Raw genomic sequence first — 15,954 nt, forward strand, 5'->3', positions numbered from 1 at the left:
GCCTTGTTATCTGAAATCAACAGGTTTAAGTAGCCCAATGCCTACAAGACAGCTAGAGGGGAAAGAAAGGGAAGGAGAGAGAAAAATGCTCATAAAGAGGAAGTGGTAAGAGGCTTCTGAATTTCAGTGTGACCTGTCAGGTGATTTTTGCAGGGGAGGGGACATGAGAAAAAAAAAAACACGTTAAGTAAAAATGTCCTTATAAAGACAAAATCTATTTCTTTCCTGCCTGATGATTTGTCATTCTAGTCACTTCCTGCCTTGTGACCACACACCCGGGGTTGACAAAGTTGTTCTGCAGATCAGAAAGAAGGGAGTTTCTGGTCACGTACCAGTACCACTGAGAACAGTTTTGCTACCAGGTAAATTTCCTTTGTCTTTTTGTCATTTCTAAGTGTTTATGATGTTTTGCTTGTTGGGCGGCTCTGGTTCTGTGGATTGTGGATTTTGCCCCCAGGGGACTAGAGATCTGAGCACCTGTCGCCCTTGTCCGCTATGAGCCAGGGCACCGTTTAACTGCCCAGCAAAGCTCCAGCCACATCTCGTGGCCGCCCAGAGTGGGACCCTCCCCTCCGCTCTCTGGGGTGGCTTCTTCTCCAATTATATGCAGTTATCACCCCCCCCCCAAAAAAACTATGATGTTTGCTTCCTTTTTAAACCAAACCGTGTTCTGATTTATTTCTATTGCTTTATTTCTGGGAGGCTATTTACTGTGATTTGATCTACTTTCAAATGTTCTTAGGAAAGTGGACATTGATCGTTTAGATGCTGTTGCGCGTTGGCCTAATGGGGATAGTTTAACTTTAGCTCCTGTGGTTCTGTTTTTCTAAAAAACTCCTTTACAGTACTTTAGAGGATGTGCTAACATCTTGAGTCATATGTTACTGAGTGTGCTACTGGTTATTTGAGTGATTTTGGGTACCGCTGGTTTTCAATGGGTGTGCTTAATAACCACATGGAATTAGAGGCTGCCTCTTCTCCATTTATTCTCTAAAAATAAAAGCAATTTGTGTTGCTTAATTGTACTGTTTTGTAGAATTGTCTGAACTATTTGGTATCCCTGTGATCATACAAATGACCATTAATTATGGAAGAAAGGCTTCAGTCTATAATAGAAATTCTTATAAAGTTGATATGGGATATTTATTCTAGAAACTTTATGGAAACATAGACTTTGAAACTTGTAGCATCAGCCTTTATTAATTACCATTATTCAACAATATTTAGTACCATTGACAGATGATAAACATAAAAGCCATCCGGACTGCAAATGGATTCATTTATCCACACACTTATCAAAACCCAATTTTTCTTAATCAAGTATAGCAACTTGTTTTATAAAATTACCTCCTCAGGACAACTTAAAAAAAAAAAAACTGTCGTTAAACGAAGGTGATTTATCCACACGTCTTGCTTTTGAATTTACATAATTTATCATAATTGGTTTCTAGTAAATAAAATGGTTTAAAGAACATCTACACAGGCAAATTTCAATGGAGTTAACTGCTTACCTATAAATGTGAATTTCTGAAGTTGTAAAATGTGATCGTCAATATTGCTTGACGCATCTCACCTGAATAGGTTTTTTTGTTTTTGTTTTTTTTTTTTGCGGTATGCGGGCCTCTCACTGTTGTGGCCTTTCCCGTTGCGGAGCACAGGCTCCGGACGCGCAGGCTCAGCGGCCATGGCTCACGGGCCCAGCCGCTCCGCGGCACGTGGGATCCTCCTGGACTGGGGCACGAACCCGTGTCCCCTGCATCGGCAGGCGGACTCTCAACCACTGCGCCACCAGGGAAGCCCCCTGAATAGTTTTAAACTAGCAAAAATGTGGAGCTGAGGGAGAAGGACTTGGACCCCTAAAAATAACAGATTAAAACTATGCTATGTCTTATTTTAAGTAAAAATATTAATGAGAATAAAATGAATTAGGATGCAAAGGTATGTCAGTATTTTCCTTACATCGGGAGGAAATAAAAATGGAATCAAGTTTAGATTGTTAAAGCATCAACCTGATACCCATTTCTCTTCATTCTTGTTCACTCCCAGCAACATCAGGGAAGAAACTTCTGGGTCTTGCCTTTTGAACAAGCACTGCTGAGGTGGGACATTTCATTAGCTATCCCAGGGATACTTTCTTTTGTCACATTTGAAATTTTGTCTCCTTCATAAATTGTGCCTTGAAACAATCGGTAATCTGGGAAACAATTTCCGTGTTTTAACACCATTTCTAATTCTTTTGCTGAACGCTTTGGGGAATGGGAGGCCACAAAGTAACTTTCTCATTCAAATGTATCTATTTAAATTAGGACAGAACAAGTAGTAATACCACTTAATATTGATACGTACTTACTATGTAAGCCACTCTTCATGCATGACCTCATTTAATCCTCCCAACTACTTTTAGAGATGAGGAACGGGCTTAGATGGTTGAAGGACACGGCCCAAGGTCACAGGGTGAGGGGCAAGGGCGGTAGGTAGCCAGGATTTCTGGCTCCATTCTGCCTCTCTGTAAGCGTCCGTCTATTCCAGAGCCTATCTTCCCCACCAGCATCTTTTTCCCAGATGTACCCCGTTATAGGCTTTTCGTTCTGAAGCTGACTGAAGAGATCTTAGCATTCATGATTTGAAGAGAGAAAGAAAGAGGACAACAGTTTGCAATAAACCCAGAAACTTTTTCATAAATAAGAGGTATCACTGTGGGTTTCATATAATAATAGAATGAAGTGTTTTCTTTTAAGTAATGCATAATTTTACTCAAGAATTGTGTGCCTTCACAAACCTGCCTCAGCCACTTTCCCAACCTTATTTCTTGTCACTTCCTTCTGCTCTAGCTGCCACCTCCCACCTCTCCCCCTCCTCCCTCCACTTACCCACATGCCAAGTGCACAAGTCCGCAAACCACCGGAAAGTTCCATGCTCTTTCACTCCTTTTCACTCCAACTGCCTTTCCAAGTGCTTTCTTCTTTATCTGTGAAACTTCTGGTCACTTTTTAAGGCTTATTTCAAGAAACCTGTCCTTTTGCAGGGCTTTCCTAGTGGTTCTTGCCTCTACCGATTCTTCTGTGTGTGTTTGTTTAATGCTTTGAGTTTAGAGTAAGTAGAGCAGTAATCATATTGCTTTCCTTTCAAGTGCTTAATTTGCTGACAGCCTGAGCTCCTTCTCTGTCTCTCCTGGCAGGTAGTAGGTGCTCGTGATATTTATGGAATTTTTTCTCAGTTCCTTAGATACGCAGAGAAGTCTTTTTTTAATTTCACTTGTTAACCTAATATTTACTGAGTTCCCCCAGTGACTGCTATGAACGGAGATATAACACCATTACAGTATTTTGCTTTCTAACATGCTTCCTTTTTGTCAAAGCACTATTCTTCATTTTAGTCTCAAAGCACTAAATAGACATTGACTTCAAGGCATTTAAGGAATTGTCCAGTGACCACAGCCAGCAGGCAAAATTAATCTTATTGTTTTAGTTTAAATACATTAATTGAGCTAAAACTTAGCTACCCTTACCAAAATTATGTACCTGATAATAAGCATATTGGATGACCAAGAGCACAGGAACAGATACCATTAACTTTTATTTATTCATTTTGCACTCTTCTCAGAAAATTCTCAAGTCAACGTCTCCTTGTTGCCAAAAAAGTGAAGGCTCCTCTGCGTATATGGGGGAGATAGCAAACGAATTCTAAAATCAGGTTAGGTAAAATAAAAATAAGAACTTTTCTCCTAAGGTTATATTTACGAAGAGTCAAAAATTTATAAAGTAAAATTATAAAGTCTGATGACTGTATGACTAATAGATTTTATAGCAAAGTGACATTATTTAGATTCATGTAATTGTCTCCTTAGGATATTTTTTGTTTGCTAGTTTTCCAACTCACAGATATCATCAAATGAAATGATTCTATTCCATCTGCGTATGAACCCTGCAGAAATAAAAATTAGAATTAGAGTCCACCAAAATATAAAACTAATCAGTGTCAGCAGACTCCAAGAGTTTCAAGTTTCCCTATTTTACCAGATGGCAATGCACTTCTTAAAAGAGTTCATGTTTCACATTGTTTTCATTTTGAAGTATAAGAAGTTACCACCCAATCAGATATTCATCTTCTAGGAGCATCTCCCTACAGCTGCTGTGACCACTGGGCTCCCCAGATGGCAATTCCCCGTTGCTTTCCTCAGTTGCCTCCTGATTGAACTTCCTTATGCTGTTGACTGTTCCCGTTGTTTTGTTTGTCAATTTCAGTCATTACATCAGTTTTCCCAGCAATTTCATAGTCACTCCATCTTGTAAGGTACTGTAAGCAGCAGATGGGGAACAAAGAATTTCCATTCATCATCCTAATAATGACAGCTTAGCCTTCTATACTACTGTTTTGGATTGAGTGTTTTTCTAAGCGTTTTGACCGTATTAATGCATTGAGTCATCACAACAATCCTGTGAGGTAGGTATTGGTGTTATCTTCATGTTGGAAGGCAAGTTAATCCATTCAAGTATTTCATTACTTTAATTTTCTACAATTGAATTAATTTTATATTAACTACTGAATTCCAGGGGAAACCTCCTGGCATAAACAGGCAGCAGGCCATGGTGCTTATTTGTACCTAGGCCTTGAGTTGCACGCAGATAATAATAATTTATCCTAAATAAATGCATCTGTATCATTAATTGCTTTTATTAAAGACTATTCTTTGTCAACATCATCATCATCAGTATTTACTCAGCTCCTCTGCACTTGACTATTTGGTTTTTACCAACTTATAGACCTGTGTATAGGTCACAAAACATGATCTCTACCCTCAAAAGCTTTGAAAAGTTCTCAGTCATAGAAGATTAGAATACTTGAGTCAAGTGGCATTCCCATTTTCTAACTGTTGTGATTGATAGACATGAATAAATTAAACAATTTAGTATTTATACCCAAGCACACATATCTATAATTACATAGTAATGGCCAAATATAAGTGTCCTAAAAAATGTGAAAGAATGAAAGATTGTTTTAATTGTGAGCTGAAGAATAGAGGTAAAAAGTGACCCACTTACTGAGTTAAAATAAGTTTTGCTCAACTTCAGAGCCACGCCTGCCTCAGCCCCACCTTAAGTTATAAGGAGGCTTGTTTCTCAAATATAGTCCGTTGTTTTTTCTGGCAGAAGGAAAAGCTAAGATACTAAATTGAGGAACTTGCAAAGAAAGCCACAGTTTTGTGGTTGCAGCATTGATTCTTGTTTTAGTCTAGCACCAGTTCCACGGACAGATGGACACACTTGCATGCTCTCTCCATCTCTTTGTCTGTCTGTGTGTCTCCCTCTCTCTCTCTCTTTCTCTCTCCCTCTCTCCCCCCACCTCTCTGTCTCTCTCTTTCACACACACACACACACACACACACACACACACACACACACACACAGTGACACACACACACATCCTCTCGACTGGCTGAGCTAAAATGGAAAAGAGATTACATTCTCCACAGGCAGAAAAGCCAAGATGTCAAATTTGGCCGGCAAATTAATGCGGCGTGTGAATTGCAGTCTCTAAGATCATTTCTTTTCCCTTTTTCTCTGGTTGCACTTTCAAGAGGGAAGTGAATGAATGGACTAATTACTTTACAATTAAATAATACCCTGCATTTTGATTCCTCAGTCTGGTAGTTGTCTCCAGTATTTATCCAAACTGTGTATCTGAATGAATGAAGTAAAGAGGCGCACAAGTGCATCTGTATAAAATTTGCATCCTCTGCCTTTTCACCGTTCCTCAGGCAAAGTTTAGAATTAGAACTGCATCTTCGTTAACCTCCGGTGTCACATTTTAAAATGTGGATCCTTGATGTCATGGGCTCACATTCCCTTCACCAGGAGGCCATGTGATTAAGAAAGAAGAGTGGAAAATACATTCCTTATGGAGAAAGCTACATAATAGATGCAAAGAGAAAGTAAGAAAAAATGAGGAACGTGTATGCAGTTTTGCATTATTGAGCCCCTTTTTCTTCATCTCAAAGATGTAAGTGGGGCTTCCCTGGTGGCGCAGTAGTTGAGAGTCTGCCTGCCGATGCAGGGGACACGGGTGCGAGCCCCGGTCCGGGAGGATCCCACATGCAGCGGAGCGGAGCGGCTGGGCCCGTGAGCCATGGCCGCTGAGCCTGCGCGTCCGGAGCCTGTGCTCCGCAACGGGAAAGGCCACAACAGTGAGAGGCCCGCGTACCGCAAAAAAAAAAAAAAAAAAAAAAAAAAAAGATGTAAATGAACTTTCCCTTCATTTCCAATGCTTTATAACATTAAATTTTTTCTCTTTGGAAAGATGGAATATCATGGGCACCTTTGATGACTTTTTTCAGATTTTTTCCCTTCCCTCATTGTCTTTCAAGTTGAGATTTTTCATCAAAATCTCCCTGATGCTCTGTTTCTTTCCTGTGACCACAGAGGAAGACAGTTGGGACTCTTAATCTGTCTGGTGATTGAATATAATGTATATAATATAAAATGTATTAAATATTATATATAATGTCAGTTTTTAAAGCTTGTGAGTCTGAGTGGCTGCAGTTTCTGTGCACGAGACAAACAGGTCTGGTCTAAAGAAAAGAGCAAATTTGGAGGCAAATTTGGATTCCTTTTCTAGCCTTTTACTAATTGTGGAGCCCAAGCAAGTGTCTTAAGCCCCCTGACGCTCAGTCCCCTCATCTCTGAAATAGGGAAAAGTGCTGTCTATCCGCTGGATCTGCTCTTGGGTCCATCTCCCCTTCCGTTGCCCCATTTCATCAGTCTGTGTGTATATCTCCCTCTGCTATGCTCACCATCGCTGCTGGCTTACTGAGCCCTCACTATTTGCTAGGCATTGTGCTAAGCTCTTGACATATATTCGCACTTATATTTCCACACAAAAGCTGCCTGGGGTTGATGTTCTCATCTTCTTAGAACAGATGATCAAACTGAGGTTCAGGGAGGCTTAAGTCCAAGGTTACAGAGCTCGTCAGAGCCGAGATTCACACCTTGCCTCTTTTCCACTTTAATATTCACAGTTTCTTAAACATGTAAACCATGTCTGTTTTCATTGCATTGTATTTTCTAACATGGTCCACTGGCTACTTTCTAATAAGTCTAAATATTCCTTTCTGTGGTTGAATATTCAATGATTAGTCCTAATTTTCCATCAGGCGGAGATCCCAACTCTGCCTTTGATGGGTCTGCTGCTATACCAAACAAATGAATGCTTGAGGATAGTATGGTACAGAGTTCTTAAGGATTATGAAGCGTTTACGCTATTTAGTTATTTAAAATTTTGACAAAAGAAATGTCATAGCATATCCCATTAGTAAATTGGTATTGGTAAATATTTGCCCACCAAACTGTGGCTTCCAAGAAAGTGTAGATAAATCTAGTCTATCAAATGAATACAAATTCCTGCCTCAGTTTATCTGTAACTGCTTGTTTTTTTTTTTTTTTTTTTAATGAGAATGAGCTGGTCCTTAGAAATTCTAAAAGAACTACCCCAAGGAGCCCATAGAAAATGAGGTCACATTATTGAGACTAAAGAGAAGCTTCTGTTGTCATTGCTGGTATACAGATGTCAGCTGCATGTTGTCTTGGTGTCTTTCCATCAGCTCAAACCACAGCAGAGAAAGTGCCTGGAGAATTCCGGAGTGGGTAAGAGATAGAGGCAGAGAAGTGGCCAACAGACTCAGTCCCCAGGCACTGGTGTACCTGAGAGGGAGGAGAGACATAGCCCAATGGTCTTCATCACAGATGCCCAAGATCCTTTTTCATTTCATGTCTCACAATGGATGTGTGGGCTTTTCTTAAGATTGCTGTACATTTTCCCACTCTGGCCACACTTCCTCAACTGTCAGAAGGTACTTTCCACGATAAGTATTTCAGGCAAGACTAAGCCCAGAGCCCCTTGACCGCTCAGCATGAGATCAGCCAATACCGATGCTGTTGGCTTCTAGCTGGTATCATCTTCTAATTCCGCAATTGCTTTTGAAACTGCCTTCAAGGACTCTGGAGGAGAGATGTGGTACAAGCGCCAGAGCAACCAAGCTAAGATCATTTGAAGATAAAGCGTAGGTGTGAAATCTAGATTTACACCTATCCACACATGTGACATACATACAATTAAGTGTGAATTTTAGACAGTGACTCTAGATAATATTTCATATAGTCTATAGTGGAAATTGGGTTTGTTCCCCAAGATAATTTTGTAAAAGTTCTGTTTTTTTTTATTTTCTCCTTCCTTCCTTCTTCCCTCCCTCCCTCCCTCCTTCCCTTCCTTCCTTCCTTCGCCAAGCACTATTGTATACAATTTAAACACTTTATCTAATTTCATTCTAACACACCTCTTGTGGAGTGAGCACCGTGATTGCATTATTAATATCCCCTTTGTACATATGAAGAAACTGAGGCTCAGAAATTTTAAGTAACGTGTATTCAAGCACACAGCAAGAAACGGTTGCATCAGAAAATCCAGCATCTTTTCGCCGTGCCTTGTCGCTTCCTAGTTCATTCTTTTTTATGTATATAGCAAGCTTAATTTCATGAAGGAAGATAAGATCGTTAACGTACAGATGAGGTTTGTGAGACGCCTATGTTGCCTTTTCACACTTGCTTAGACTGGGAGAAAGTGGGTCGTGTTCTAGCACAGGTGAAGCTGTAAACTAAGCCTGTGCTGTTCTTAAAACGAGTGGAAGAAACTCCTCCCCTCGTTCCCTCCATCCACGTATTGAAGATGTGAAGTACATTTCATGGACGGTGCATCTCAGGGATTTTTTTTAACCTTTAAGTTGTTTAAATGTTCATTGACTTGTGTTTTTCCCGTACTTTGGTTGCACCAAACTAAGCTTCCGGAGGCTCTACTCGTCTTTTCTGACGAGTCACTGACTCACTCTGAGACTTTGGGGAACAACTTCACTTTTCAGAACCCCCATTTTCCCGTTTTCTCGCGCGGCAGGGCCATAATGTCTGAGGCTTCCCCAATTCAGAGCAATGTAACCCTGGGCCAGTTACTTAAATCTCAGTTCCCTCATCTATAAAGAGGAAATCGTCATAATGCCCCATAGAGTTGTGGTGGAATTAAATGTGGTAACGCCTATAAAACATTCAGCACTGGGTAACCACTCAGTAAACATTAGTTCGTCTTCCATTTGTCCTTTAGCTATTGTTTTCTCTGGCTCCAACATAGATAAACTTCCTGTGGAGAGAATATGGGTTCATCATTCTACATGAATAAGGAAAAGACCTTTAAGCTCTCTCCTCTTCATCTGTGGAAACCCAGGTCACATGTCACTTCTCCCCGGGGCACCACGCGTGGCTCCCCAGGGGAGAGCTGTTTTCCCCATTCCTGTGGGGGATCTAAAAAGTCCCCCTGTATTCTAGTGACGGGTGTCTCTCTCCCCTGCTAAACAGGCCAGGACCACATCTTATGTCTGCGTCGCCACCATCTAACCCACGACCTAGCGTAGAGTAGGTATTTACTTGGTGGGTGTTTAGTGAAAGAAGAAACGTACAAATAAATATATGAATCCGCCTAGTGGTGGACACTTAGAATTACCGGAGGATGAATTTCATCGTCCAGATAATGATATGCAAATTACATTCAAGTGAACTCTAACACCTATTCCTAATTCTTTCCTGTGTGTTCCTGGTACATTGAGTTTGTGCATCTCAGCTGATTTTACCCTCCTTTCCGTCCTGCTCTGTCTGCACACCACAGCCCCTTTCCTCCCAGCAGGACTCAGCTCCAAGTCAGACACTGTACACTTAGGTAGAGAGACCTGAGCATCAGCGGCGGCCAGCAGGGTTTACAGAAACTGCCCGGCCCCAGGTTTTGTTACCTCAGCCAGAACCCTCTGGTGGCTGGAGGGTGGGGACCAGGGGGCATCCCCAGCCTAGTTCAGAGACTGCCAAGGGACACTTGCAAAGTCATCTTTCCTGCAAAGTGGTTTCATATGAACTTGACGCACCCACTTGCCTTGTTCTGTTTTTTGTATATTTCAGTGGGAGGGATATGATAAGTACGTACACAAGAATATTATTGTTAAACTCCTCAAAGAAGGTGATAGTAGACTTCTTTTTTTTCATGTTTTTTTATTGTGGTAAAAGTCGCATAATATAAAACATACTATTTTAACCATATTTAACTCTACAGTTCAGTGGCACTAAGCACATTCACATTGTTGTGCAACTCTCACCATCATCCGTCTCCCGAATTTTTCACCTTCCTAAACTGAAGCTCTGGCCCCTTTAAACACTAACTCCCCATTCCCCCCACCCCCGGCCCTTGGCATCTACCAATGTACTTTCTGACTCTATATGAATTTGACTATTCTAGGTACCTCGTATAAGTGGAATCAAATAGTGTTTGTCTGCACCTAATGTATATTGGAATGCACTTTTTTTTTTTTTTTTTTTTTTTGTGGTATGCGGGCCTCTCACTGTTGTGGCCTCTCCCGTTGCGGAGCACAGGCTCCGGACGCGCAGGCTCAGTGGCCACGGCTCACGGGCCCAGCCGCTCCGCGGCATGTGGGATCCTCCCAGACCGGGGCACGAACCCGTGTCCCCTGCATCGGCAGGCGGGCTCCCAACCACTTGCGCCACCAGGGAAGCCCTGGAATGCACTTTTAAGGTTAACTTAATATATGTCCTGCAAACAGATTGTACCTTCTTTTTTTTCCCCCTGTGCTATACAGTAGGCCCTCACCAGCCATCTACTTCATACATAGTAGTGTACATGCATCGATCCCAGTCTCCCAGTCCATCCTACCCGCCCTCCCACCCTGGTGTCCATACGTTCGTCCTCGATAGTAGACTTCTTAAGCCCTGTATACCGGTTGTTTATGGGTTTGTTTGTTCATGGCTACAACTGATTTCCTACGTACTTATACTGCGTGCCAGCCAGGAGGCAGTGCTGTGAGATGATCTCATATAGTTTGTGAACTCATAATCTGCTGGAAGAAATGGAGATGTGGACATGGGGGTCTGAACCAGAGCTCAGAGGAGGAAAGACTCCCAGAGCCCCACCCAACCAACAGAAGACAGAATGTCTGAAACCTTGCTGATCTCAGAACTTTAAGGGTGTCATTTTCATATTCATCTATGAATTTGGTGTTTTGTCTTAAGAACATTGTGCCTCAGTGTGAGTTATTTTAATGTGGTTTGCTTTTCGGTTGCTAAGAAATATCAGAGGTCCTTCCTGCAAAGTCAAAAATGAACGTACAGATGAATACAGAGGCCGTTCACCTTGCCTCGGTCATTGTAACCCTGAAGGTGCCAATAGGATATGTGTGTAGTATTGGGCACATGTTGTTTGTAGCCCAGACCTGGATGCTGCCTGCTCAATACCTAGATTAAGTTCTCCTTCACGTGTAGGAAATATACATGAAATTATATTCATAAGATATTTGAAATCATGGGGGAATTATACTTTACCATATGTTGAGCAGGTCTTATTTAAAGAACAACACTCCCTCTTAGGTTTGAGAACTTATTATAAAGGAAAGAGGAGAAATAAGGAGCCTTGGACTCCAGTCCCACTGAGCTCGGTGACATTGGTCACATCCATTAACCTGGGTGTTATTTCACTCCTCTGTGACAGGAAGAGAGTGGCCAGATAGAAAATCTGGTGCCTTTACCTCTACATTCTGTGACTCTGTTTTTATTGTGTTATCATTTAAGGAACTTGACATAGATGCAGAAGATAGCAAAGGAAACTATTAAAGATTTGGAGAAAGCCTCCCAAAGCAGGTTAAAAGAATTTTTTTGAAGACCCAGCGGCTGTCACCAACGCACGTGACAGAATTTTTATGAATTGAGCAGCTTCTGTAATTCCCTCTGAGAATAGCCCAAGAGAGGGAGCTTTAATCGTATCAGAAAAGATTTAGGTTACAGGGTTGGGATATGAGACACCAGAGAGGTTGTAGGGTTTCCTTATTTGGATATTTTTGAGAAAATAGTAGATGGCTCTCTTTCTGGGGCAGTTTGCATGCAGTCTTGCCTAGAAACTAGGAGCGAGCGAACTGGAGCAGCGGGACTTAAGATGTACGCAGTGACATCCCAGAAAGCTGATCTCACGTGCCGTTCTGGAAACTTCCCTGCTCTGTGCTGAGCAGCCAAGCAGCTGAGCAGTGGGCATCTGCCTTGGTCAGTGAGGAGAATGCATGAGGACAGAGCTTTGCCTGCTGCTGAGGTAAGAGCAGGTGGGGCTGGGAGATGCTGGGTCCACTTCCGAGGAGGTATCTCCCCAGAAGCTGCTTCAGGCCATGGTCACAGCTCCTGATGGCCCCTGACCCTATTTCTAGGCTCATTTGAAATACACCTTACCCTGGCTCTAACTTGTACATAAACTTGTCAGCTAGTGAACAGACTTTTGGAACGTTTAACGTGGAAGGGACTTCATCTCTCAATTTACAAATGAGGAAACTGAGGCCCAGAGAGGTTAAGTGGAGTCTGACGTTACATAGACAGGTAGCATCCTGGGTCTCCCGACCCCCAGGCTCTCTCTTCTGCCCCCTGCTCGTTATTTTATTCTGATTTCCTTGGAGATGTCCATGTGTATAAATGATCTGATTACTTGTATTGCATGGGCTGATTGAGTTGTTTGATATTTTATTTTTTGAAAAGCTTCTGTGCTAATTTCTTACTCTTATCTGATCTCTTCCCTGCCCCTCCTCCCACCACTGCCCTGTGTTTAGCCTTTCCACCTGTTCATATTTGATCTTCAGAACCTCTTCACTCTATAACCATTTTGCAGTAAGTGAGCTGTAATCTCTGTGTTGCATTTGAAACTTGATGTTTAACGGTGGGTGTCATGAAGCCCCAGTCTTCGTGGCCCCCTTGCTTGTAGCCCAGCAACCAGGGCAGTGCTTTGCACTTAGACTTCTAGGTGGAGTGAATGAATGAATGAATGACGTCTGATATTGGGGTAATGGTGTCACAGTGGATAATCAACTGGCCCATAATAATATTCAGCTTTTTGAAAAGATTATTTTCAAATAATCTTTGGGGTCCCCTGAGCTTTCAGTAGGGGAGGTCTGGATCTTAAGTCCTAGTGGCTGCATGTGAAATGAAGGGTCTAGACATGAACGCCAGGAATATCACTGTACAGCCCAGGGAAGGAGAGAGAGGCCAAGGCAATGAGGGTCTCCCCAACCCCAGCCTGGAGCATCCCCTTTGCTTGCAAGAGGTTTGCTCTGTGTCCCTTCCTTAATGGGGTTGGATAGCTTGGTAGAAAACAGACATCGGGGGGTGCTGGGGGAGAAAGCAGGGAGCTGGACACTCCTTGGTTGGGGACAGAGTAGGGCTCCGTGTGCCGTGCTAATACAGCTTCAGAAGCCCCTCAACTGAGTGATCAAACCACAGAGACCCCCAGAGAAACATCAGGTTTGGAGTAATCAGTGCTGCTGGCTTCCTTGGGGGGGTGTTTTCATCCCCTGAGATAGACAGCAAGCTGCTGAGCCTGTGCTGGGAATAGCCTTCCAGGAGTGCAGAGAGAATTCTCCCCTCTGCAGCAGCCTTGGGAGAATCAGTGTATCTGCAGGGAGAGAAAAGACAATCTCAAAGAGATTTTGACTTGACAGAAGAATTCATAGGAGCCCCCTTAAGTGGCCATCTGTATTTGAGGACATTTATAATTATTTGGTTCTTAAAAACAAAGGCACTTTTAAAATACATTTTGAGAATCGTCCCTTGTGTGAAAGTTTGGAATATCTGTATCCACAGAGAAATTGTATCCCCAGCATGCATAGTAAGCTATCACCACCACCACCCCGCCTCTGCACAGTGTTCTACTTTGTAAAAGAAAGCGGACAGAATTAACTGAAAGCAAAACTCCTTCCTTATCTAACTGTAGTGTGATAGCTTTTAAAAAACATTTATGGGGATTTTATTTGGCTTCGGAATCCTAAGTATTTTATGTTTCACTTCTTTAATCATCAGAGTCTAACGCTAAAGATTACGGGATTCATGATGTTCCAGATGACACGTTGTTTTGGGTTACTCACTACTCAGTGAGGTGTTCGGAAGTTGTACAATTTTCCCCTGGATACGTACTGAACTTAGGAGGTAAAGGTGGGAATGTGGGTCCTGAGTTTCCAGTTTTACTTTCCCCACTGTGTCAAGTTGCAGGAAAAGTAGGGCACATTCAAAATAGTCCCTTGGCAATGTGATGCCATGTTACAGATGCCACTCTGATCCTAGCAGTTATATAATTGGGTGTCAATCTATCGAATCAAAATACCAACCCACACAGTGTTACCTCCTTTCAGAAATGATGCCAGTTCAGGAGCCATTTCATTTTGCCAGGTCACCTTTTATCAACCTGTCTACTTCTTTTCATTATCAGTTAGGAAACTCCTCAGAGAAAATTCAGCTTACATTTTTACATTTATTTCAAAGAACGCATTTCCTTCTGTAAATTCTACAGCACTGTGCTCTATAGTAAACTCCTGCAGATTGTTTCTACATTCAGATTTCAGGGAACTTGAGTCAGGTACTTTTATTATAAGAAGTCATTCTCAGAAATTCTCTTTCACTACCCATCTGGAAAACACCAGCCTCCTTGAAACAGAGACTCAGAACTGGCTGACCTAAAGGAATGGACAGGTTTGGTGGCTTTTGCAGCTGGTGGTTATCTGATTTTCTTATGACTTTAAAAATAATCTTATTAAAAAGAACAACTGGTACTTTCTTTGGCCAAATGTCCTGGGATTTTATAATCATTGATTTAATAAATGTAAGTGCTTACAGAGAAACTAGCCAGACGTGACTTAGATGAATGATTTGAGATGTGTCTTCTTAGATTCATGACTTGGGCAGTGATTCAGAAATGGGGTTCCAAAATTCACCACTGATTTGCAAAAAACCTTAAGATGGTTCTTGGCGAGTCATAGTTAGATGATACAGTCATTGAAAAGGGCCACACTTACTGCAGAAGCGGTAGAGCAGAGCCCAAGAAACTGCTCACTCATGCCCTGAAAGGGACATGCCTTCCTCAGCCACTTCTTTTAAGCTCCAGATGGGAGTATCCAAAAGCCACAGCCCGTCCCATTACTGCAGCGACCTCTCTGGAGTCAGCTGCCAACACGGTGCCGGTAATTTGCAAACAAACCCTTGTCAATTCTCCTTAAGGATCTTAGTCATATTATAACCCAAACCATCAAACATGCGTGAATTAAAATGGGTGTTTTTTTCAGGTAACCATATTAATAGACTGTGTAAAGTACCTAATATTTGATTCTCGCCCCAGCCATGTCCTTCTTAGAAATGGTCTGATCCACATGTTTTTCCATCAGTTACCTCCTCTCCCTGCTTCTCTGCTTTGTGAAAATGCTGTCATTTGCACATTCCGTTCAATTAGTTAAAGAGTCTGTTCTCAGTTCTGGATCTTAATGGCCCTGTGAATGGTCAGTCCATCCTTTTCCTGCTCTGCTCTTTCAGCTCTGCATTTGCAAACCCTAGCCTGGCAGTGCTCTGAGGACTTGTACATAGACAAAGCATTTCATCTCATTGGACCTTAAATCTCTTTATTTATAAAATAAGGGAGTTGTACTAAATTATTTCTTAGCTTGCTCTGTCTCTAAAAGTTGGGTTGTGTTTCCAGGACTTACAGCTCACTCTGATGGTAAAAGAGATTCTCTCTCCATATCTATTTGTGTTTGGGTGCAACAAACAACAAACGGTATCAGAGTAATTTAGGCTGGTGAAGCCTTCTTCTCCAATTCACCTCTTAAATTAATTCAATCTATTCTCTTTTCCTTTAGCTATTAAATCACTGGAGGGTTTTGGACTTTTTTAATTTGAAGGCTGTCTCACTATTTGGCTTCTCCCAGTTGATCCTTCCCATTTATGTAAATCTCTTACAAAAATGTGGTTTACCAGATGCTCAAGGTTTTTCATCTTGTCCTACCTGCCATGGTTTAAAAATCACATCGTTTTAAAATAACCCTACTTTCCCTTCCTAGGTCTTTTA

General features: G+C 41.9%; 1 protein-coding gene across 2 annotated transcripts in view; it reads left to right on the forward strand.

Annotated features, from left to right (window-relative positions):
- The first annotated feature begins 258 nt into the window (after positions 1 to 258).
- Positions 259 to 15,954, forward strand: part of LCP1 (lymphocyte cytosolic protein 1) — a 55,530-nt gene continuing 39,834 nt past the window's right edge. Inside the window, exon 1 of one of the 2 annotated variants that reach the window (XM_073795210.1) lies at positions 259 to 362. The gene's annotated coding sequence lies outside the window, so the exon portion shown is untranslated. The remainder of the gene's footprint in view (positions 363 to 15,954) is intronic. The other variant, XM_019936554.3, reaches the window with a different exon arrangement.

The sequence above is a fragment of the Tursiops truncatus genome, chromosome 18 (assembly GCF_011762595.2).
Source record: "Tursiops truncatus isolate mTurTru1 chromosome 18, mTurTru1.mat.Y, whole genome shotgun sequence".
In the NCBI taxonomy this organism is placed as follows: Eukaryota; Metazoa; Chordata; class Mammalia; order Artiodactyla; family Delphinidae; genus Tursiops; species Tursiops truncatus.